This window comes from Ursus americanus, chromosome 2 (assembly GCF_024610735.1).
Source record: "Ursus americanus isolate L20-20 chromosome 2, mUrsAme1.1.p, whole genome shotgun sequence".
Classification (NCBI taxonomy): domain Eukaryota; kingdom Metazoa; phylum Chordata; class Mammalia; order Carnivora; family Ursidae; genus Ursus; species Ursus americanus.
The window spans coordinates 29,904,015-29,927,210 of NC_142128.1; positions in this window are offsets into that span (position 1 = coordinate 29,904,015).

Below are 23,196 nucleotides of genomic sequence, written 5' to 3' on the forward strand. Positions count from 1 at the left end.
CCATCAATAATAATATTAATTCTCTATCAACCATTCTTAAAAAAGGAATTGTTTATTCTCTGTAGAAAATATTGTTTTTAATTATTGTCATATGAAGATAGAGTATGCAGCCTGAACATTTAGGATGCAAATCTTACAGAGGTTTATTAGTCAGTTATTAATAAGAAGCATTATTTTTGAAAATCTCATGATGCTTGGGCATTTATCATCCTTTAAAATTTAGAATCTACTGTTACTTCCTAAAGAGAATTATTAATTTAATATAAGAATTATTTTTAAATTAGAATTTTTTAGAGTTTTTAGAATTTTTTAGAATTTTTAGAATTATTTAAAATTAGAATTATTTTTTAAAATCTAAATATTTATTTTCACATCTAATTTTTATAGTTTAGATTTTTTATTCTTTTACTTACAGAGTGTATGCAGCATAGTATAACCTTCAAATCCCACAAAAGTGTAAAAATGGCTTGAAAAATAGAGATCTTTATTTCTCATAAATAAAGCATCTGGAGATAGGTGGTTTCAGTGAGAGTAGATTCAGCATCCAAACACTGTCAGGGCTCCATGGCCTTTCTGTGATCTTCCTGGCTTTCCCTTCTTTTTTTTTTTTTTTTTAATAATAATATTTTTTATTATATTATGTTAGTCACCATACAGTACATCCCTGGTTTTTGATGTAAAGTTCCATGATTCATTAGTTGCGTATAACACCCAGTGCACCGTGCAATACGTGCCCTCCTTACTACCCATGGCTTTCCCTTCTCAACTGCAAGTTGGTTCATATAGGGACCACCATCAGAAAAATCACACAATCATGTCTAAAATTAGGAAGGAAGGAAGATGGGCTTGCTTTCTTCTCATTTCTCTCTCTTTGTTAGGGCAGGAAGTCTTTCCCCAGTGTTCTCTAGAGCTTTCCCTTTATAGCCTCCAGTCCAGAAACAGTCATATGACCTAACCTAAAGCAATCATTGACAAATGGGGATAGGATTATTATGCTCAGTCAAGAGATCCAAATTCGTCCCTAGGACAGGACACATGTCCCTGAATACCTGCACAAAACCAGTGCTCTGTGGTCAACAAAGATAGAATGACTACTGGTTATGCAACCAAGAGCGGTCACAATGGTACCACTGTCCCTTTTCTGTACATAAACAAATTAAGGCTTAGTGATATAAAGCGATGTATGCAAAGTAACATACCTAGAAAGTGGTAAAGTTAGACAAACCATGTGTTTTTGACTCTGAAACCCACTGCTGCTTTATAGCAAGTCCTATAGCCTTCCCAGACCACAGGGCCATATCTCTGGTGCATACTAGAAAGTTCTAGAACGTTGGGGAGCATGGCCAAGCACTGAGGGAGGAGTACAGGGCAGCAGAGTTCTGGCCAGAACGTTTCACAGGATCAAGGAGGAAAAGAGTGCTCTGGGTCTGAGTCTGGAGAGCAAATATCAATAGGGACCATTACAGGCACCCAATGTACATCTCTTGTTCTTGGTGAGTAAAGATGGGAATTTCAGGTGATGGGGGATGATGTAATGAACAAAATAATAGTGGAAAGCACATGAGGCAAGTGTTAGGAAAGACTGGGTTTGAATCATATACCATTTACAAGATGGGCTTCTCTATTGAGTTATTTGCTCTTAGGATATCTTATGTTTTCAAAGAAGGGACTTTGAAAGCTCTCAAAGAAAAGTCATCTTTATGCCCCTTCCTTCACAGGGGAGGAAACTGAGGCCCATAGAGGTAAAGGGACTTGGTAAAGGGAAAGAGAGGTAAAGAATGCCCACTCACTTGGTACCAAAACCCTCATCTACAATATTGGATTATTTATCTGTCAGTCCTCTTTTCAAGAGTGCCACTTTTGACTCTGAACTACAAAGGCATCATCCTGTCCTCTGTTCCATATACAACCTACTAGAAAGATAATTTAATGTTAATAACACGCTCCCCTTCTTGCGGAAGCATGTGTATGATGATTCTTAGCTGCGCCATCCAATGCTGTGATTACGTCCTGCTGTGGAATGACCGTCTTGATTTCCAACACCGTGTTGGAAAGTGTCAAATCCTGTAGTGATCAGGGATAACATTCCACATTGGATTGGTGGGATTCCTCCTAAGGGTGCATTCCCCGGGGGATAGCCTCTCATTTATGGTCCTGCAGAGTGATTCATTCAGTCCCCAAAGACATACCACATGCCACATTTGTGCTCTGAACTCAATGTATGATTGCAGAGAGAAAAAAGTTATTTTTAAAAATTAGGTCCCGACAGGCAGCTCAGATTTATTTCTAGTTTATTTCTGGTCACATAGCAGGGATGTGAGAGAAAGTCCATAGAACACATGAGTTTCGATAGGAATCAAGAAAACCTCATGGAACACTGTGGATCAGAGTCTTCATTAGCCTGCTGGGGCTGATACCACAACATCGCAGATGGGGTGGTTTAAACAGCAGAAATATATTTACTCACAGTTTCAGAAACTGAGAAGTCCCGCATCAAGGTGCTGGCTGATTTGGTCTCTGGCAAGAGCTCTCTTCTGGGCTTGCAGTTGGCAGTGTTCTTGCTATGTCCTCACATAATGGAGAGAGAGATCACTGGTATCTCTTCCTCTTCTTACGAGCGTGCCAGACCTAGCAGTTTAAGACCCTACCTTTATGGCCTCATTTAATTTCCCTCACCTCTTCAGAGGCCCTATCTCCAGATATAGTCACATTGGGGGTTAGGGTGTCAACATATGAACAGGGGGAGGGGTGCATAAACGTTCAGTCCCTAGGAGGGTCTTTATAGGGAGTGGAGGTAATATGTGTGGGCCTTGCTCAGTCTTTCAGCTCCAGTGTGATGGGATGGGCATTGCTCTGGAGCCAGAGGGGAAGTTTGCATCCTGGTTCCTCGGTGTCTAGCTGTGTGACCTCGGGCACTTCCTTAAACTACCTGTGGCTTAGTTTCCTTATCTGTAAAATGAAGCTGATAAGAATATCTAAGTAACAAGGTTATTAAGAATATTAGATTCTTTCTAACAAGGCTGGTTAGTTAGTTAAGAAGTAAATAAAGGTAAAGAGCTTGGAGGAGTAACTGGCATATAGGCACTTAATAAATTCTCTTCAAACCTTGGGAGATTCAGTGGGACGTTCATGACTCCAACAGTTCACAGCAGTGTTTTGCAAAGTGCAGTCAAATTCTCTAGGTCTGGGCCCGGAAATATGAAATTTTTGCACGCTCTCAAAGTGCCTTAGATGCAGGCTTACATTGGAGAATCACAAGCTTACCTGCTAAGCGAGGTTGGTTGAATTTGTCTGGTTCTCCTGTACTCTCTTCATTTTGTTCTCAAATACAAAAAGTGCCTTTCTTCCATGGGGTTGAAAGAAGGTATCAATAAGAGAACGCCCCCTTGCTGCTCTATACGGCTGACATCAGTGCCTCCTAGGCTGTGTCCTTCAACACCTGCCTTATTTAGGGTCAGTGTGATCTGACAGCTGGTTGCCTGCATGAGAACAAAGCAGACAAACTGAAGTGTTAAGCATGGAATGAGGATTGTGGGAATAAATTTCTCACTTGTCGTCAGATTGAGACAGCATTGTGGGGACCCTGGCAGCCACTGTCTCCCTTATTCGAGATGATGCCGTTGGGAGGGCAAAGAAAGCTGTGGCTGAACCCCTCCTGCTAGACTCAGTGGATGGGGCCTGAATCTGGTCCCTTTGATCATACGTGGTCTTTCCAAAGTGATTTTATATTAAGATGATTTGGCCCTGTCAAAAATCCAGACATAGCAAAATTGAAATGACGAAATCAATAAAAAGTATTTAGTAAGTGTTTTTTTGTGTGTTTACAAACAGTTCGTGAACTGGGAGCTGTCAAATTTAAAACTGATATAAAGCTCAGGGGCATAACATTACAAGATGGCTTATAAAGTGAAAATAAGGACATCGTTTAACCTTGACAATGACTGGTTATTACAAGGAGAGTTTCCAGATGGCAGGGGATTGGTTAAAAAGGGTTATCTATTCCCACCACCATAGGAGAGATATTGTTTAAGAGTCCAAACCTGCAACTAGTGGAAAGATAAGTCCTGGAGATCTAATGCACAGTATAGCCATTATTGTAACAATATTGTCATATTGTCAATAATATTGTAATATAAACAGCAAACTTGCTAACAGACTAGAACTTAATTGTTCCCACCACAAAAAAAAAAGAGATGATAATATGGGAGAGGTGTGGGGTACCACTATAATGGCAATCATATTGCAATACATAAATGTATCAAATCAACATGCCACACCCCTGAAACTTACACAATGTTATATGTCAAATAGATTTCAGTAAAAAAAATAAATAAATAAACAAAAAGCTGATTATCTTATACCATTCTTAGGAAGATGACTTAAGTTTCTTTTGATTATCAGAGGCATTTACAAGAAATCACCTAACTCCAGTTTCATTTATGTTCATGAAATAAGCCAGATTTACTTTGGCTTCAGTGGTTTTATGTGCTTAGAGAATTCTCAAGTTTAGTCTCCATTTTGTATTTAATTTTAGCAGCCGCCAAAGCAAGCAAGCCTTTGGTCTCAGTTTGGATTCCCCCAGAAGCAGACCCAGAGGCAAGGATTTGTTTGAGTGGAAAGAGTTCACTCGGGAGGTGGTGTGTGGAAACACCAGGTGGGGAGGGAAGCAGAGAGAATTGAGCAGGGGTGGGAAGGAGACTAATTAACGAGGCATTATCAAGAAAATGCCTAGTGTGGGTGACTGGTGTCTCCATTCCCTGGAGAACCCTGGGAGTCCATATAAGCAGGTGCCTGAGAATGATTCTACTAGACAAGCCACAGGGATGGAGCATTTATCTCCCAGTTTGTTGTCTGTCATTGGTTGAGATTGATCTAGGGAGTGTTTACTTTCCGCATCTCTGGCTTGCCTCACAGCAGAGCCAGTCTTGCTCTCATGGTCTAAAAACATATCAGGTATTCAGAGTTGCAAGTCTGTGGCGTATAGAGGTGAGTCTGACCCAGCTGAGCAGGTTACCAACAGCCTGATACATTGGCCAAATGACAGCTCTTATAGGTATGGAATCACGACAACACTGAAGCAATGGGAAGCTCCAATGTAAGGCAAGAAAGCCACACAGCCATGGAAGGAACCAGAAGTAATGGTGTCAGGAGTGATTTGGCAACTTGACCAGGAGGTTGGGGATGAGAACATGGTAGACTGGCCTCAGAGCACTTGTAAACCATCCCTGGGGACTCAGAAATAACCAATAACCAAGGGAGATCTTGAGGGAGGGTAAAGTCATGTAGTTCTTTGCTGGGGACAAAAAGCCACTGCAGTTTTTGTGTTTTGTGTTTGTGTTAACTGGGCATTATTTGAGGTTAAGCCAGGTGAAGTCTGGGCCATTTAGGATAAATCCATGCATGTTTCTGCACTAGATGTGTGCACCTAGGAGGAATTACCCAGGTCTTGTATAACTTGATATTCCCAGCACCTGGTGCACAAAATTCATGTTCAACTGATGCTTGCTGAATGGCTTAGTGAACTCCATTCGTCCATTTAACAAATAATTAGTGGGTGTCTATTACAGTCCAGGCACTGTGTGAGAGCTGCCTTAACACTGGTGAGTAAACTGTATTGGTAGCTGCCCTTGTGAGCATGTAATCTAGTGGGGGATGGACAAGCCTATAAAATCAATATGTAACTGCAAATTATGAAAAAGGCTATATGTGGTATGTAGTGATAGGGATTAATGGGGCAGAGGTATCCCCTCAGGCAGGGTTTTGGGAAAATCCCTTTGAGGACTGACCTATGAGCCAAGAACTGAAGAATGAAAAGTATGGAGACATGGGAAAGTGGAAAAGCATTTTAAGCACACATCACAGCATGCACAAAGGCCCTGAGGCAAGAATTAATGGAGTAGTTACGTGATTTATAAGAAATATAACCTACACTTTAGAATCTCTGCTTGCTAACCAACCACACTATTTACGTAACATAAAACCTGAAAGAGGAGTTAGGTCAAGCCTGTCTGGGACAAACCAGGTTATCCTGTGAGTCCTTGGAATCGAATTAGTTTGTGTGCCCAATAAAAGCAGAGTCACCTGTTTGGAAAATCCAGGTACTGCAGAATTTGGGATTTTGAGACATTAGCATCTGGGCCTCAACATAAAATCCTGTCTTACAAAGGTTTCTAATTCATTACACTTTCCCCCACTCTTGATCATAGAAGATGAAATGTATGAGTCATGCAATTTAGGATGTGTCATAGTGTTACATTTCAGGGCCAAGTTCCAAAAGAAAGGGATATTTTTTTCCCGAATATAATGAAAAAGTTCTAGCTCTGCTGTTACTATTTATGTGACCTTGAACATGTTGCCTAAACTTCTTACATCTGGTTTCTTCTTCTCTAAAACAGTCATAGCGATGTTTATGAGAACTGAGTCAGTTAAATTCAATAAATATTTATTGAGCACCTAACAGTCACTCATTTGAAACTATTTATTGTTTCCCCTCTCTGTATGTTCCAGGCACTGTGGTAGGCTCAGGAGATGTAACAATAAGCAAGACAAAAACTTCCCGGCTTCCAAGAGCTTATGGTCTGCCAAGAAAGAGGATTACAGTGTAGTGGATATGAATTTAAGCCAAAGTGTAAGGGGGTGCCCAAGTGGCTCAATCAGTTGGGTGGCTAACTCTTGATTTCAGCTCAGGTCATGATCAGGTTGTGAGATTGAGCCCCTTGTCGGTCTCCATGCTCAGCGGGGAGTCTGCTTGAGAATCTCTCTCTCTCTCCCTCCCTCTGCTTTCTCTTTCTCTCTCTCTCTCAAATAAATGAATAAATCTTAAAAAAAAAAAACCCTAAAGTATAAGGATGCAAGAAATAGCAAAGATATATCTATTTTCTTTAAATCAAGTGAATTCTTATTCCCAGCCCCGATCATGCCTGGTCAGCAGGTGATTCTGTCTCTGGCATCATTAGGACTTGCTCCCTTGATGTGGGACTTTGCAAAAGGACCTTGATTTCAGCCTTGTGAGACTCTGAACAGAAAACTGAATCATGCCCTACCCAGATTCCTGACCCCTGGAAACTGTGAGATGAGAAATTTGTGTTGTTCTAAGTCACTCAATTGGTGGTGATCTGTTGCTCAGCAATAGAAAATGAATATATGGGTGTCTCCAACCTTCCTGTGCTCTACCCTGGTTTCCATTGAGTGTCCTATCGGGCAAGCCTTCACAGCTCCTGCCGTTGTTTCCATGATGCCTATAAATAGGCATTCTTGCTGCGCAGGAGCCCAGACAGCAGGTCCAGCCCCTCTTTGGGCACCGGAACTCCAAGTCCTTGTACTGAGCACAGGTCTCCATTGTTCAGCCTTGCTCTGGGAGGATCTTTTTCCCTCATAGCCAGACCCCAAAACTATGCTTCTCTCTCACCATTTCCCTTTTGGGATGACAGCAGAAATGGCTTAGGATTTCACAAGAGGCAGGGGAAAAAAAAAAAAACCAGATTCTGATTTTGCTTTAGAATGACGTGGAAGCAAAGGGCCCTAGAGACTCAGGATTAGTGTGTGGTGGTGGCAGGGGCCATGGCAGGGAGCATAGAAAGCAAAGCATTGCTATCCCTCATTTATTCTGTCCAATCCTCCCACAGCACTGAAAAGGAAACACAAATAAACATCTCAGTATATTTTCCCACCAGGCTAGTGATGACAATATACTGTTTCAAGGGCTGTGATGGGAGAGCACGGGTCCAACAGGGTGCAATGGGAGCACATAGCAGGGGGCATCAGCAGGTCCTCATGAGCCTTGGGGAAGATTTAGGTGGTCATGTTGCCTAAGAGTGAAAGAATGAGAAGGAGCCAGCCAGGTGAAAGGGCAGCAGGCTGCGGGACAGGGGGAGGGAATGTGTTATTAGCTCAAAGCCCAGCAAAAACATAGCACATTTGCAGAGTGAAAGAACAGAGCATGAAGTGGAAGGAGAAGGAGAGGGGGTGGGGAGTTAAGGCCAAGCCAGGCAAGGCCGTGCAAACCCAGTTAAAGAAATTACATTATTTTTGTATCCATCAGCTTTCACTATAGTAATTCTGCATAACAAAGACCTCCCAAACTCACTGGGCTATAAAAACAAGCATTTAAGGTTTGCTTACAAGTCTCTGTAGAGGCTGTGATGCTTGTGGGCTTGGTGGGGATTTGCTAGGTTTGGATCTAGGCTGGGCGTTAGGTCTGTTCCACCTGTCTCCTCATTCTCTTTGGACCAATGGCTACATGGGGCAGGTTTTTCTCATGGCAGATGGCAGGTTTGCAAGAAGGCAAGAAGAAACACGTCACGTTTCTTAAGATCTCAGCTGGGAACTGGCACATTGACAGTTCCATTCAAGTTCCATTGGCCAAAGCAAGTCACAAGGCCAACCCAACATCAACGAGGCAGGGAAGGTGACTGAGCCCACAGTGGGAAGCACTGCAGATGCCCATGGCAAAGAGTATGAATGTACAATTTCTAATTCAGGGAGCAAGAAATGTAGTGGGAACAATAACCCAACTTGTCACAGCATCCACAGATAACAGAAATGTATGCTGGGGTTTCAGGGAGAGCTACAAATAAAGTGACCAGATCAGCACGACACTATGCTAACACAAACGAGACACAGGCAGCCACCCACAAGTGTCCTGGGGGTACAGCACCCGTCCATACTTCTCAGTCACACTTGGTCACCTGAGCTCCAAAGGCAGACTGTCTATTCCCAGAGAGTCCCACAGTCCTTCGTAAACTGCTGTTCTTTCCATCAGCCATGGTCAGAAAGAGGACTAACAGCTTAAGAGACAAGAGAGTCTTATTCAAATTAGAATATTTTATTTGGCTGGCCAACTCAGCCCCCTTCCACCATCCTCTCCTGCCCCAAATCTCTACATATGATCTGAACAATACCGTTAAATGGAAAAGTCCATAGCATCATTGAGAAACAAAAAGGGGGCGACAGGGGACCAGAAACTAGGAGAAATTCCTGTGATGAAGTAGATGAGCTCTGACTGAAGGAGGGAACGTGGGTGGGACATCTGGGGACGGGACCAGCTACACAATTTGCAGGGACCAGTGCAAAATGAAAAGGCTGGGCCCTTGTTCAAAAATTGCTAAGAATTTCAAGATGGCCATACCAGAGACAAGCATGGGACTCTCCTAAGGGTGGGTTCCATGGGTCACATGCCCAAGAAGCCAGCCCCACTTGGGGCATTTCGATCCCCCTGACAGTGGATGCAGTGAGTAGAAGGGGGTCAGCAACAGCCATTATAGGGATTGGTTTGGAATCAGGTTTAGAACTGGAACAGCTGATTGGTTCAGGGCCCATCTCCTCCCAGCCCTGAAACCCTCTGCCGGTTCCAGCCAGTGGGCAGAATTGACTCTCCCAGGCTGAGGTTCTGTGTTTGTTTGCTAAGGGCTGCTGCCATGATGAACACCAGCAGGGTGATACACACAACGGAAATTGACTATCTCACAGTTCTGGAGGCTAGAAAACCGAGATCCAGGTGTCAGCGGGGCTGGTTCCTTCTAGAAGCTGCGGGGGAGAATCTATTCCATGCCTTTCTCCTTGTTTCTGGCAATTTGTTGGCAATCTCTGGTTCTCGGCGTGTAGGACATGACCCGATCTCTGCCTTTAGCTTCACATGGCCTTCTCCCTGTGTGCATGTCTCCGTGCCCAAATTTGTACTTTTTATAAGGCACAACTCATATTGGATTAGGAGCCCACCCTACTCCAGCATGACCTCGTCTTAACTAATTATATCTGCAATGACCCTATTCCCAAATAAGGTCACATTCTAAAGCACTGGGGATTAGGACTCAACATGTGAATTTGAAAGGAAACAACTCAACCCATAACAGGTGTATTGTGGGTGCTTGAGCCAGAGGTGCAGGGTCATGCCCTGAAACAGACCCCTTCCCTCCTAGGAGCCTAGCAGGTAGCAAAGCTGCACCCATCACCTAGCAGCACACTGCTCCTCTCCCCCCGCCCCCAATCACAGGCAGCAGATGGCCATAAACAGACACCAGCAAACCAGGACCATCAAACACTTGGGGCAAACCAAATGTCAGAGAACAAGAGTTGCTTTTGAAGAATATCATTTGATTAAGCTGCGTCATTTATCCAAAACAGATGGACTTTTCATAGTCCTCTGACAGTCCCAGAGTTGTTACCTTAATTACCCAACAGGTGCAGTCATTCCTTGAGCCACCTTACCTGCAGTCAGATTACAGAGCTCTAAAACATTGTGGCTTGGCTCCCCAGGTTACCCAAGGTCAGAGGTCGTCACCCCGGCTACACACTGGAGTCACCTGGGGAGCCCTGAAAGTACTGAAGCCTGAGTCCCACCATTTAATTGGTCTGGGGTGCCCTGTGGACAATGAGATTTTGCTTTTCAAAGCTCTCAGGTGATTACAGTGTGCAGCTAAGGTTGAGAACCACTGGCTTGGAACTCCTTCAGAACCCAGCCATCTGCGTGGCTGTAATGATGCATATTGATTGCAGATGGCATGGCATGGGTTTGTTGGGGGCCGTTTTTTGTTTGTTGCTTCCAAATTAAATGCTTCAGTATCTCTCTACTTTAACTCTGCCATGCCATGTGCTCTATTTTCTTTTCTTGAGCCTCACTCCTTTCAGTTGCTAAGGAGCCAGATCTTTGCTGGATGGAGCTTTACTTTTGCTTACAAAGGCGGCGCCTCAGCTGGAAACTGAGGCCTGTCGCAGCACAGTGAATTGTACGGAGATGAGTTGAACAGATATGAGGGTTGCATTTAGCACAATGTATTATAAGGAGCAACAGAGCGCACCATAACTTCTTTCTTCCCAAGGATGCAGGTTGATCGAGCTTACCCTATTCATCAGGGAACACTGTAGGTGGCTTCAGCGAACCTCAGACAATCTCTCCTCCTCTCCCTCTCTCCCATTCTCCCCTTTTCTTCCTCTGTCTCTCTTACTATCTCTCTTTCTCTCTTCTTCTCATCATCTTTGTCCTGTCTTATATTCTGTCTCGTGTTGCCTCTCTCTTTCCCCTTCTCTCCTCAAAATTCTTGCTCTCACAGGTTGTCACGGTCAGGGTGCACACCCCGCAGTCTTCTGAGATGTCTCATATTGCAATATGAGAAGACACGAGGAGAAACTATACAGCCAAGAGAACTAAGCGAGGCCTTTGTCTCTGTTTCCCTCATCCGTGACATCCTCTCTTTATGATCTGCTGTGTCGCTGTGTTTGCTGGTCCCCAAAACCACCTGGGGAAGTTGGCTTCCCCACATTGGCTATACCAATGTGGGAAATAATAATAACAGGTGACTATAACATGTTTATTACATGCCAGCTACCCTTCTAAGCATGTTTGACAGATAAAGCGATGGATGCCCAGAGACAGGAGGTGATTTCAAGCCCAGGCTGTCTGCTCCAGAGTCTGTGCTCTTAAAACTTGACTTTACATTTCAAGCATTACAGAAGGAGGCAGTGGGAGAGGGAGAAGGATCACAGCCAGAGAAAGATGAAGAGAGAGAAATAAACAAGTGGAGACAAAAGATGGAGACACGAAGGGCTGAAGGGAGACAGCCACCAAGATGCAGAGAACCAGAGACAGAATGGAGTTGTAAATACCACCACCACCACAATGGAGCTGAGGGAGAGAAACCCAGTAAACATACCTCATATTGCATCTCTGAATTGGATAGGAGAACTCTCTGTCTGGGCATAATTTAGATGAGAGACTCCCAACTCTGTGAAATGTAGGTCTGGCTCAGGTGTAGTTTGGAGAATATTCTCATGTTATGGTTCACTTGTTTGAGAAAATGCATGCTTGCTTCTGGTTAACCTGATGTCTTTTGAAAAGGGGGGGGGGAATCCCCTTATTCTAGGCTCAGTCCAGAAAAAAACAAATAAAAAGTGAAAAATAGTAATTTCAGTTCTGTTTAATTTAGCCTTCAGCAAACCAAGGCAAAGCACTCTGATTTTTTTCCCAAGTTTTATCATTTGTGCTTGCCAGTTGGGGTCTTGAAAGACCCCATTATATCAAGTGTCTAACTCAGCATTATCCTGAGAAGTGGGAATAATGAGGTGTGATGGGGTATTTGATCTTCCAAGAGTAGCCAACCTGTGGAGGTGGGTCAGCCCTGTGGGGCATATGGGACTCATCTAAGGTTACAGCTGGTGGAGATACTGCATTGTGATTTGCACGTCAATCCCAGCCTCCCCAACAAATTTGTTTTGCTTCTTTAATTTCTTAATGCAGTAGGTGTTGTGATGTTAGAGACCTAGGACCTGTCCTTTGTGGTACGTTGGTGGGAGTCTGCATCACTGCGAGGACCTGTTTCCCTTCCAAGTGATGTTGGAAGGCTGCCATCTGCTCATTCTATGCTGTAGGCACTCAGCTGTAAGATGGAGACAATTTAATTCAGTAAATGGTCTATGTCCTTCAGTAGGTGAATGGATAAGTGAACTGTGGTACATCCAGACAGTGGAGTATTAGTCAGCGTTAAAAAGAAATGAGCTACGAAGCCATGGAAGGACATGGAGGAAACTTAAATGCATGGACTAAACGAAAGAAGCTGATCTGAAAAAGCTGCATACTATATGATTTCAAATATATGACATTCTTTAAATTTTGCTGGGATCTAAAACTGCTCTAAAAATAATGTATTAATTTTCTTAAAGAGGTCTTTGTATTAAAGACTTGATAATCTCATTTGGAAATAGGATGCAATTAGATACAAAAAATGTTCTTTCCTCCTCTTCTTTTCCATCTTCTCTGGATTAGGTCCCACCTTTGTTCATAAGGGCTTTTCTCTTCAATCTAAATTCATTCATGATGGAATACCTACTATGTGCCAAGTTTTCCTATTTATAGACAAATAAGACTTGGGCTCAGAAAGGCTATTCCTGAAGGTCAGTTTGCACATGATAGAGCCAGGATTTTCAAACACAAGATTATCCAAATTCTATAAGACTGCGGGGTGTGCACCCTGACCGTGACAAACTGAGAGCAAGAATTTTGAGGAGAGAAGGGGAAAGAGAGAGGCAACACGAGACTTTCCTCCTGCCTCCCCATCCTGAGAGTTTGTTAGAGGGTTGGCAGTCATTCCCATTCATGTTTCTGTAGGCTCCTATTTGACTCCTAGGACTGAATACTCCTCATTCTCCTGCTCCATATTGCCATTCACAAAGACTATTCCAGGGCCAGGAAGTGGAAGCCACTAGGACCCAGATTCCAATTAAAAGGAATTGCTTTCCAGAGCAGAGAGTCCCCCAGGGTGGAATGGGCTGCCTCAACAGTACTGACTGCCCCATCAGCGCAGATTTTCAAACAGACAATGGGCAGGCAGAAAGACCAAGGATTCCTAAACTGGGCTTCACAGGTGGGCTCTGGAGAGTCTAAATTGCCACATTCTGAGTGTGGAGATATATATATATCCATTTTTTTGCGGGGGGGGGGGGGAGATTTTTCACCAGATTTTCAAAATTGAATTTGACCTAATGATTAAGAGCTATCGAGACCAAGTTTGTTATCAAACTTGACCACCTAAGAGTCTCCTGTTGAGTCATTTTCAGGAGGAAAAATGAGTCATCAGGGCTAATACCTACCCAGGCATCACCTGAAAGATTTGGGTCTTCTGCAGTCCAACATGGGACTCAGGAATTTCCTGGGGTCAGTGTATTAGTTTCCTAAGTCTGTAACAAAGAACCATAAGCAGATGGCTTAAAAAAAAAAAAGAATTCTCTCACAGTTCTAGAGGCTAGACATCTAAATTCGCGGTGTTGGCAGGACCATGCTTCCTCTGATGGCTCTAGGGAAGGATTCTGCCAGGTGTTCCTTGTCTTGTGGCAGCGTCACTCCTTTGTCACATGGCATTCTGTCTCCATGTCCAAATTTCCTTCTTCTTATAAAGACACCATTCATTGTGGATTAGGGACCGCCCTTCTCCACCAGGACCTCATCTTAAACTTAACTAATTACATCTACAAGGACCCTGTTTCCAAATAAGGTCACACTCTGAGGTCCTAGAGGTTAGAAATTCAATTTATCTCCTTTAGTAAATACAGTTCAATCCACAACAAAGTGAATCCTAGTGCTCCTTACAAATCAGCGTAAATTCACAGAGATAGATCAATTTTATAATGTGTAAATCACATCTCGATCAAGCAATTTTTAAAAAGTGGCAAGGAGATTTTCGAAACCATGACGCGGGTGGGGGTCTCCTGAATTTATAAATAAATAGCACTGAATCCGAACATGTCATCTGGAAGTTTTAAAGCCATGTTTAGTGAACCAACCATTTGATTTCTCAAAAATACCTTAGAGACACACATACATGAATTTAGATAGCAAAAAATTAGAAATGACCTAAATTTCCATCAATAGGGAAATGGCAGATTAATTGAAGTAGAGCCAACCATGGAATACTGTGCAACAAGAATAAAGAATGAGGTAGTTTGATATTTGGTGACAGGGAAAGGAATCTAAGGCATATTGTGGGGAGAAAAAGGACAAATAACAGACTGATATGGAGAGCATGGTACCATTTATATAAAACGCAAAAATCAACATCAAAGAAAATTATGCTCCATGACTTCTGTAGATACATATGTAATAAAAATAATATTGAGCATTTGCTCTGTGCAAGGCACTGTTCTAACAGACTGAAACTGATTACTTATTAAATTCTCAGAACAAGGTAGCTAATATTATTATACCCCATTTAATAAAGAGGAAGCTAAGGCACAGAGAGTGTAAGTTCCCTCTCCAAAGCTACAGGGTGGTGAAATTGGAATTTGAAACTCAAGCAAGTCTGAATTCAAAGCACTATTTCTTCTTCTGCTTTATGTATTCTGGAAGAATACATGTAATAGTAATGAGCAATTAGCTCCAAGAGTAAAGTATAGGGGAGTCCATGACTCTGAATAGTAATGAATGAGATGTTAGCTTCTAATTTTTTGACTGTTAGGGAATTAATGTAGACAGAGCCTGTGTACCACTTACTCAGCTTCCACCAATGATGATACTATCTTGTAAAATTGTAGTAAAATATCACAACGAGGATACTGGCATTGATACAATCCACTGACCTTGTTCATATTTACCTAGTTTTACTTGTACTCATTCATGTGTATGTATTTAGCTTTTTGAAGACTATTTTTTGAGCAATTTTAGGTTCAGTGCAGAATTGAGAAGAAGGTGCAGATTTTCTCATATACCCTCTGCCCCAATGCATGCATAGCCTTCCCCATTAGTAATATCACCCCCAGAGTGGTATATTTGTTATAAATGGTGAACCGACATTGACAAATTACTATCATCTAAAGCCCATAGTTTACATTACAGTTCATCTTGGTGTTGTAGATTCTGTGGGTTTGGGCACATGTATCTAGTGTCTACAGAGTATTTCCACTTTCCTACAAATCCTCTGTACTCTGCCTATTCACTATTCATCTCCCCTGGTAACTGCTGATCTTTTTATTATTTTCATTGTTTTGCCTTTTCCAGAATGTCCTATGGTTTTCTTCTAGTAGTTTCACAGTTTCAGATTTTTCATTTAAATCTTTAATCCATTTTGAGTTGATTTTAACACATTGTTTGAAGTAAGGGTCCAGTTACATTCTTCTGCATGTGGATATCCAATTTCCTAACACCATTTATAGCTAACACTGTCCTTTTCCCATTGTGTGTTCTTGGCACCTTTGTCAAAGATCAATTCACTCTAAATGCATGGATTTATTTCTGGACTCTCTGTTCCATTGGTCTATATATCTACTTTAAAGTCAATACCATACTGTTTTGATTACTATAGGTTTGTCAAGTAATTTGAAATCAGGTAGTGTGATACTTCCACTATGTTCTTCCTCAAGATGGCTTTGGATAGTTGGGGTCTTTCATGGTTCCATATGAGTTTTATTTATTTTATTTTTTTATTTTTTAAGGTTTTATTCATTTATTTGATGGAGAGAGAGACAGCCAGCAAGAGAGGGAACACAAGCGGGGGAGTGGGAGAGGAAGAAGTAGGCTTCCAGTGGAGCAGGGAGCCTGATGCAGGGCTTGATCCCAGGACCGTGGGATCACACCCTGAGCCAAAGGCAGACATTTAATGACTGAGCCACCCAGGCACCCCATCCATATGAGTTTTAGAACTGCTTTTACTCTTTCTATGAAAAGCGACACTGGAATTTTGATTAATTTGCATTGAATTTGTAGATATTTTGAGGAAGTATGAACATTTTAAAAAATATCCCAGTCCATGAACATAGGCTATCTTTTCATTTATTTGTGTTGTCTTCAATTTCTTTCATCAATGTTTATAGTTTTCAGTATCAGGTCTTTCACTTCATTGGTTAAAAGTATTCATAAGTATTTTATTCATTTTCATACCATTATAAATGGGATTGAGTTCATAATTTATTTTTCAGACAGTTAACCGTTAGTGTATAGTAATGAAAACTGCTGCTGTTGAATGGAATGTTAAATTTACTCTTAAAGTATGGAGTCTGTTTACTCTAAAGTATAGTTTAAGTCCAATATTTCCTTATTGATTATCTGTCTAGATCATCTACACATTGTTGAAAAGGGGTACTGAAGTCCCCTACTATTATTGCATTTCTGTCTGTATTTGTCTTCAGAAATTTGCTTAATATATTCAGTATTTACTAAGTATACTTAGGTGCTCTGATGTTGGGGGCATATATATTGACAACTGTTATATCCTTTTGGTGAATTATCCCTTTATCATATGTAATGACTTTCTTTGTGTTTTGTGACAGTTTTTAACTTAAAGCCTATTTTATCTGATGTTAAGAATGGCCACCCCTGCACTCTCTTGGTTACTATTTGCATGGAATATCTTTTTTCCATCCCTTAACATTCCGGCTATGTGTGTCCTTAAATGTGAAGTGAGTCTCTTTTATGCAAGATACAGTTGGGTCTGAATTTTTTATCCATTCAGCCACTTTATGTTTTTTAATTGGAGTATTTAATCCATTTACATTTAAGGTATTTATTGATAGCTGAGGACTTGTTTTTGCCGTCTTGTTAATTATTTTCTGATTGTTTTGTAGTTCCTTTCCCAACCCTTCCAATAAAGTCATATCTCAAATATAATTAAACATTCAACATTTAAAATAAAACTACTTACTTTTTGATAGGTCACGACCCAGTTAGTACATACAAGTTCACTGCTGGGTCAAGCAGTGTACTTTGATTATCTTTTCTCATTATGTCACTGTATGTTTTCCTTAAGTTGATAGCTGCCTTGTTTCTTTCATTTGCTTCATTTTCTACATATAAATTACTTCACAGTCTCCACACAATTCTAGAAATCCTTTTAACACTACTTTTCTGTAGTCAAATGATTCAGTTATTCTGTTGTTTCCATTGTTTTCCTGGATATAACTCAATTCATATCTCTCAGATCCCTCTGTTTTCCTGGTGCAATTGTTTTAGTTGCTCTCTAGGCTTCATTCCCAGATGTCATCTAGGGATCTAGCTGTCATCATTTGCTTCAGAACAATTCTTGAAATTACATTTGCCTCTGTTCTCTGCTGGATCCCTTCCTTCGGCATATTATTTTTCTGTCTTTGTTTACTTCTTCTTTTTGGTGGAACACATTGTTCAATGACTTTCTGAGAACTTGCAAATTTGGGGTGGTGGGGGGAAGAGGTTCTTCCTAATATGTGATCTATAGTTTGAATGGATATAGAATTCTTATCTTGAAGTCATTATTAATCAAAATTTTGAGATCATTGCTCTATTGCCTCTTAGTTTCCAGTGCCATTGTTAGGAAATCTAATACCACACTGTTTTCTAATGTTTTGTACGTTATCTGCTTTTTTTCCTCTTTTACAGCAATTTAATTTTTTTTGTTTACTGCCATTGTTCTAAAACTTAATAATGTAGTTTGGATTTTCCCCCCCAGTATTGGCTGTTGTTTGTTCTGGGCACTGGGTTAGGAAGAGAGTATTTTCCAAGCATAGAAAATTTTCTTGTATTTTTTCTTTGATAATTTCTCTTCCTTTGCAATCCTTGTTCTATTTTTTGAGAACTCTTTTTAGTGAAATATTGGACTTCTTGGATTGATGCTCATGTTAAAAATATGTCTGTGCGTGTCTGTGTGCATTTTTGTCTTTGTCTTTTGGTTCTACTTCCTCTAAGATGTCCTTGTTTTTTATCTTCCAACTCTTATGCTTATTTAGTTCTTTAAAAGGATTGGTTATGAGGTTTTAATTTAAAAGAGCTTTTTCATACATTCTGATAGTTCCTTTATTTATGGTATCCTGTTCATGGGTGTTTCATGAATTATAGTATAATGTAATATTAGATATAATGATAGCTAATATTAATTGAACCAGGGAGTATTTTGAGAACTTTACTAAACTAGCTCCTTTAATTCCCAGAACCACATGGTTTGAAGTAAAGGAGTGGTTCTCCAAAAGAAAGGAAAGGCATTGATTACAGAAGAAAAGGAAATGGAATGCAGACCACCAAAAATGACAGGTACCCATGATAGAATGATTCAAAGTATTATATGCTTACCAGGGACCCATGGCACTATTACAGGCACAGGGGCTGGGAACATGGAGAGGGGAATAAGGCACCATCCTGCTGTGTTCACATTCCTTAATACAGTTGGAAGCTAATGTCATTTGCCACTTGTCAGCCCCTGATGAATTCCTCCCCCAGTGCCTTGAAGCAGCCAGAAGCTCTGCAGGAAAGGCAGGCTATAGCAGGAGGAGGGAAGGGAGGGGACCTAAGAGTTGCTCCTTCTTTGTGAAAAACTCTGATGGGAAAATTGTCAGCTGTACTCCCACTCCCTCTGAAAGTCAGTGTGATGCTGCATCCATCTTAATCACCATCAGAGAGAGCAGGCATTTTAATAAGCAGCATTATTCATGAAAACTTTGTTCTCCTTTCCCACTTCCTTCCAAAATAAGATAGACGTGAACTTGGAATGAACTCCTCATTTGTCTCCTTCTTCTTACCTCTTCTTCATATTCAAACCTACTACCTTCTCCCCATGGCCCCATCCTCTGAACGTCTTCTGGGGAATAGGTGAGAAAACAGCTGTCCACATGTGGGGAAGGGAGGGTGTGGCTGAAGGTGCCTGAGTTCCCATACAGTAGAGCTCACTGGATCTGCCACTGGGATTTGAGGGATGAAGGAGATGGGATTCTTGCTGTGATAGAACTTAGATTTCATTCATTCAACTAAATATTTAACAAGTAGTAATTGGTCACTTAATTTATTCAATAAATATTGTTGAGCTGTGGCACAGACGCCAGACAAAATCATGAGAATGCAAATGGCCCTTGTATTCATTGTGCTGTAAGAACAGTTATTAATCACCCATATGTTTCAAACACTGTACTAGACCCTGGGCTTATAGAAACAGAGACTCCAAGTCCTTGTGCTGTGCAGAGTCTGGAAGAGGAGAAAGTTAGAAAAAGAAAATAAAAAAAATCAATAAAACATGTTATCTCTGATGGTAAATGCCATAGATAACAGACCCATCTCAAAAATCCTCCGTGTGGTTTAGAGGCACTGACCCCACTTCATTCTCAGGGATGGGCATATGAATAGGGGCTAGACAAGTAAAGCATTGCATCTTCCTGGACACAGTGATTGTTTCCAAGATGGGTTCAGGACTCAAGAAGTATTAATAACACAGCCCAGAAACTTTGCTTAGACCCTTTGATAGCAGGCACTCCTATTTATGCTAGAGTTTCTCAGTGTGTACAGTCATCCTGCTACCTCGTGGAGAGAGCCTGAGAATATAACCAATGCAGAGTAAAGTGGGGATTAGAGATAGAAAGAGACCAAGTCCTCATGACAGTATTCGAGTGTCTGGAATCAATCACCAGTTCAGTTTGTGGGTCATTAAATCACTCCCTTGACCTAATCCAGTTTAAGTTCTGTCCCTAAATAATATGAGACCTGAGACATCAGCTATCCCAATTCTGTAGGCTTTGCAGAATCAGGAAAGGTCATGTATCAGATGTCTACAATTTCCACAATGGGGATTTTTTCCCCTTCATATGGAAAAAACTCAGAAAACCGAGATTCCAAAAAGTTAATTTATTTTCCCAAAGTCACATAAGAACCCTGTGGCAGCAGTGAGATTTGGATTCAGGTTTGTCTGATTCCAAAGAAAAAGCTCTTCATCATCTTGCTGGAGGCCCCATTTACCTTTCATTCAGAAAAGGTATTATGAACTGGTAGTCACTGGAAGTTTTAAGCAGAAATTGTGTGTGTGTGTGTGTGTGTGTGTGTGTGTGTGTGTGTGTGTGTGTTATTTAACTCAACAGTACTGACAAGAGATCTATTTCCATCTCCAAAAGTGTGTATTCTGTGGTCTTGACACTGTTCCATAACCCTCTGTCCCGTGTTCCTTCCGAATGTAGGGGAAAGAAAGGTGCTCAGGTCTTTGGGTCAAAATGGCATCTTTAAAAGATGCTTTTTCTACCCCCAATAGCCGTGGAGATACCATTGTGTAGCTTACTTTTAATCTGATTTTAACAATAGCACATGCACAGTAAACCTCAAACAGTACAAAAGTACTTACAGCGAAGCCTAGGTCTTTCTCTACCTACAAGCCCAGTCCCACTCTACAGAGGCAGATATCACCAGTGATTCACATGGTTATTCCAGAAATGATCCATGCACACACAAACACCCACAGAGCATAGGTTTCATGCATCACACTCCCCCTAGCTCCAGGGGGACATGTGGCAATGTCTGGAGACACTTTTTTAGTGTCATAACTTGGGAGTGGTGGGGATTGCTACTGACATCTAGTGGGTAGAGGCCAGAGATGCGGCTAAACACCCGGCAGGGCACAGGATCCCCCACGACAAAGAATCTGTGGGCCCAACATGTCAATAGCACTGAAGTGGAGAAACCCTCATCTAAAAGAATGTCTTTCTAACTTGCTTTTAACACCTAGCAACGCATATTGGACATCTTTCCATACCAGCTTACACTAATAATTTTTAGTGTTTTAAATAGTTGCATGGTATTCTATTCAATAGATACGCCATAATTCATTAATTAGTCTGTTACTGATAAGCATTTAGGCTATTTACAGCATGGGGCTGTTGCAAACCATGCAGCAAAGGGAAACCTGATCTAAATATGTCTTTGCACACAAATTAATGCACACGGATTAAGATACATTTACTGAGCCAAAGGGAAAGCATATTTTCTTTACTTTGGCAAGAATTTCCAAAATGTTCTTCAAAGACGCTGAACTGGTTTACACACCCACACCAGTGAATGAGAGTGCCTGTTTTCCTCACACTCTCACCCATAGTGGGTTGTACTAAACATTTCAATTTTTGTCCATTTGATAGATACATAATTGGATCTCATCACTATTTTAAAAAGCATTTTATTAATCATGAGCATGGCTGAATATCGTGGATGAGCCTAAGTTATCTGAAGGTCCTAGAAATGGTCCCTTGTTGCTACAGGAGCTCCAGGAGATGTGCCCTTTCATAAGGAGGCCTTTTTTTTTTTTTTTATTTTTAACACCTCTTTCCCCCACTCCTGGATCCTGACTGATTCTCTGGCAGAGCCCTCAGAAAGTGTGAAGATGGTGTCAACACACTTACGATTACATGCTTCTCAGAAGCCCGTATATTAAAACCAGGTGGGGAATTCCAGGCCAGCCCACCCACTCCCTAAGGTATCTGAGAACATCCCAGTCCTTATCTCTATGACCAGAGGTTGTTTTTCTAGAAAATCCAGGAGAGATTAAAGTTGCAGAAAGTCAGAAGCTGGACTGTGCCTGTGCATAAGCAGATTAATTTATCATAGGCTGATTAAAAACTAAATTTCTGTTTCCAAGAGTAGAGCTGAGAGAATATTTCTTATTCTGTAGATGATGAGGTCTTTATATCAAGAAGGTAGATAACCAAAGGGGAAATAAATCAGAAGAAAGCTTTAATGCCACCTCCATCATCCCATGAGTCGGGGAGAGGAAAGGGTTACAGCATCTCACCCCACAATGAGTATCATTGGCATAGGGCACAGGGAGCCCCCAATAACTGGATAGTGCCTTGAATGGTTAAGAAGTGAAGAGCTCTTTTACTAGTATGGATGACACGAGTGGCCTATGGGCAGCATACGTTCACTGTTGCTCAGACTGCCCAGGCCCAGAAAGCTATGGGTTGACCTCTCAATGGAGCAAGCTGAGTATTGAGAACAAACAGCTGTTTAGGAAGATGAGCTGCCCAGGTGCTGGTCACCCACCAGTCCTTTTACATTGGTGTTGCCCAACACCAGTCATTCATTTATATTTCAAACAGCACATTTGTTCTTGATTTTGATGCCTCAAAAACTTGCAGGGAAGAGAGGGCAAAGAGGATTGTCCCAATATACCCTTCCGTTATGACTTGATTCCATATTTTTTGACATCAGCCTATCTGAAATATTGCCTCTGCTGTGTTCTATAACTGCTCGAAATATTCACTGCCCCTTCCTCAGGGAGGATTACACACTTTAGCTCATTGATATCGGGCTTGGCCATATGACTTCTTTTAGCAAATAGATTGTGAATCAAAATGATGTGAGCTAGTGAGTCATTGAGAGTTATTCTGCCTCCTGTCTTTTCTCTGCAACACTGTCAGCAATGTCCCAGATAGACTTCTTCTATCAGCCTGGATACTTGTTTTGATTCTTCATTGCTGGTATATAGAAAAGTAACTGATTTTTGCATATTAATATTGTAATCTATTATCTTGCTGAAATAATTTATTAGCTTTAGCAATCTTTTTTTATTCCTTTGGATGTTCTGTGTACAATATTATGTCATCTGTAAAGAGATACCAAGATGCCCGTTTTACTTCTTTCTTTTCAAAATGGATATGTTTTATTTCTTTTTCTTGACTAATTGCCCTGGTTAGAAACTCCAGTACAATGTTAAAAAGAAGTGGCAAAAGTAGTCATCCTCGTCTTATTCCCAGTCTTAAGAAGAAAGCTTTCAGTCCTTCACCGTTAAGCATCATGTTAGCTGCAGATTTTTCATAGATGGTCTTTATCAAGTTGAAATTGTTCCTTTCTAGTCCTAGTTTATTGATTATTTTTATCAGGAAAAACTGCTGGATTTTTTTCAAATTCTTTTTCTGCATTTATTGACATGATCATGTGGTTTTGCCCGTAATTATATTAATCTGACATATTACATTGGCTGATTTTTCATTTATTCAACCAACCTT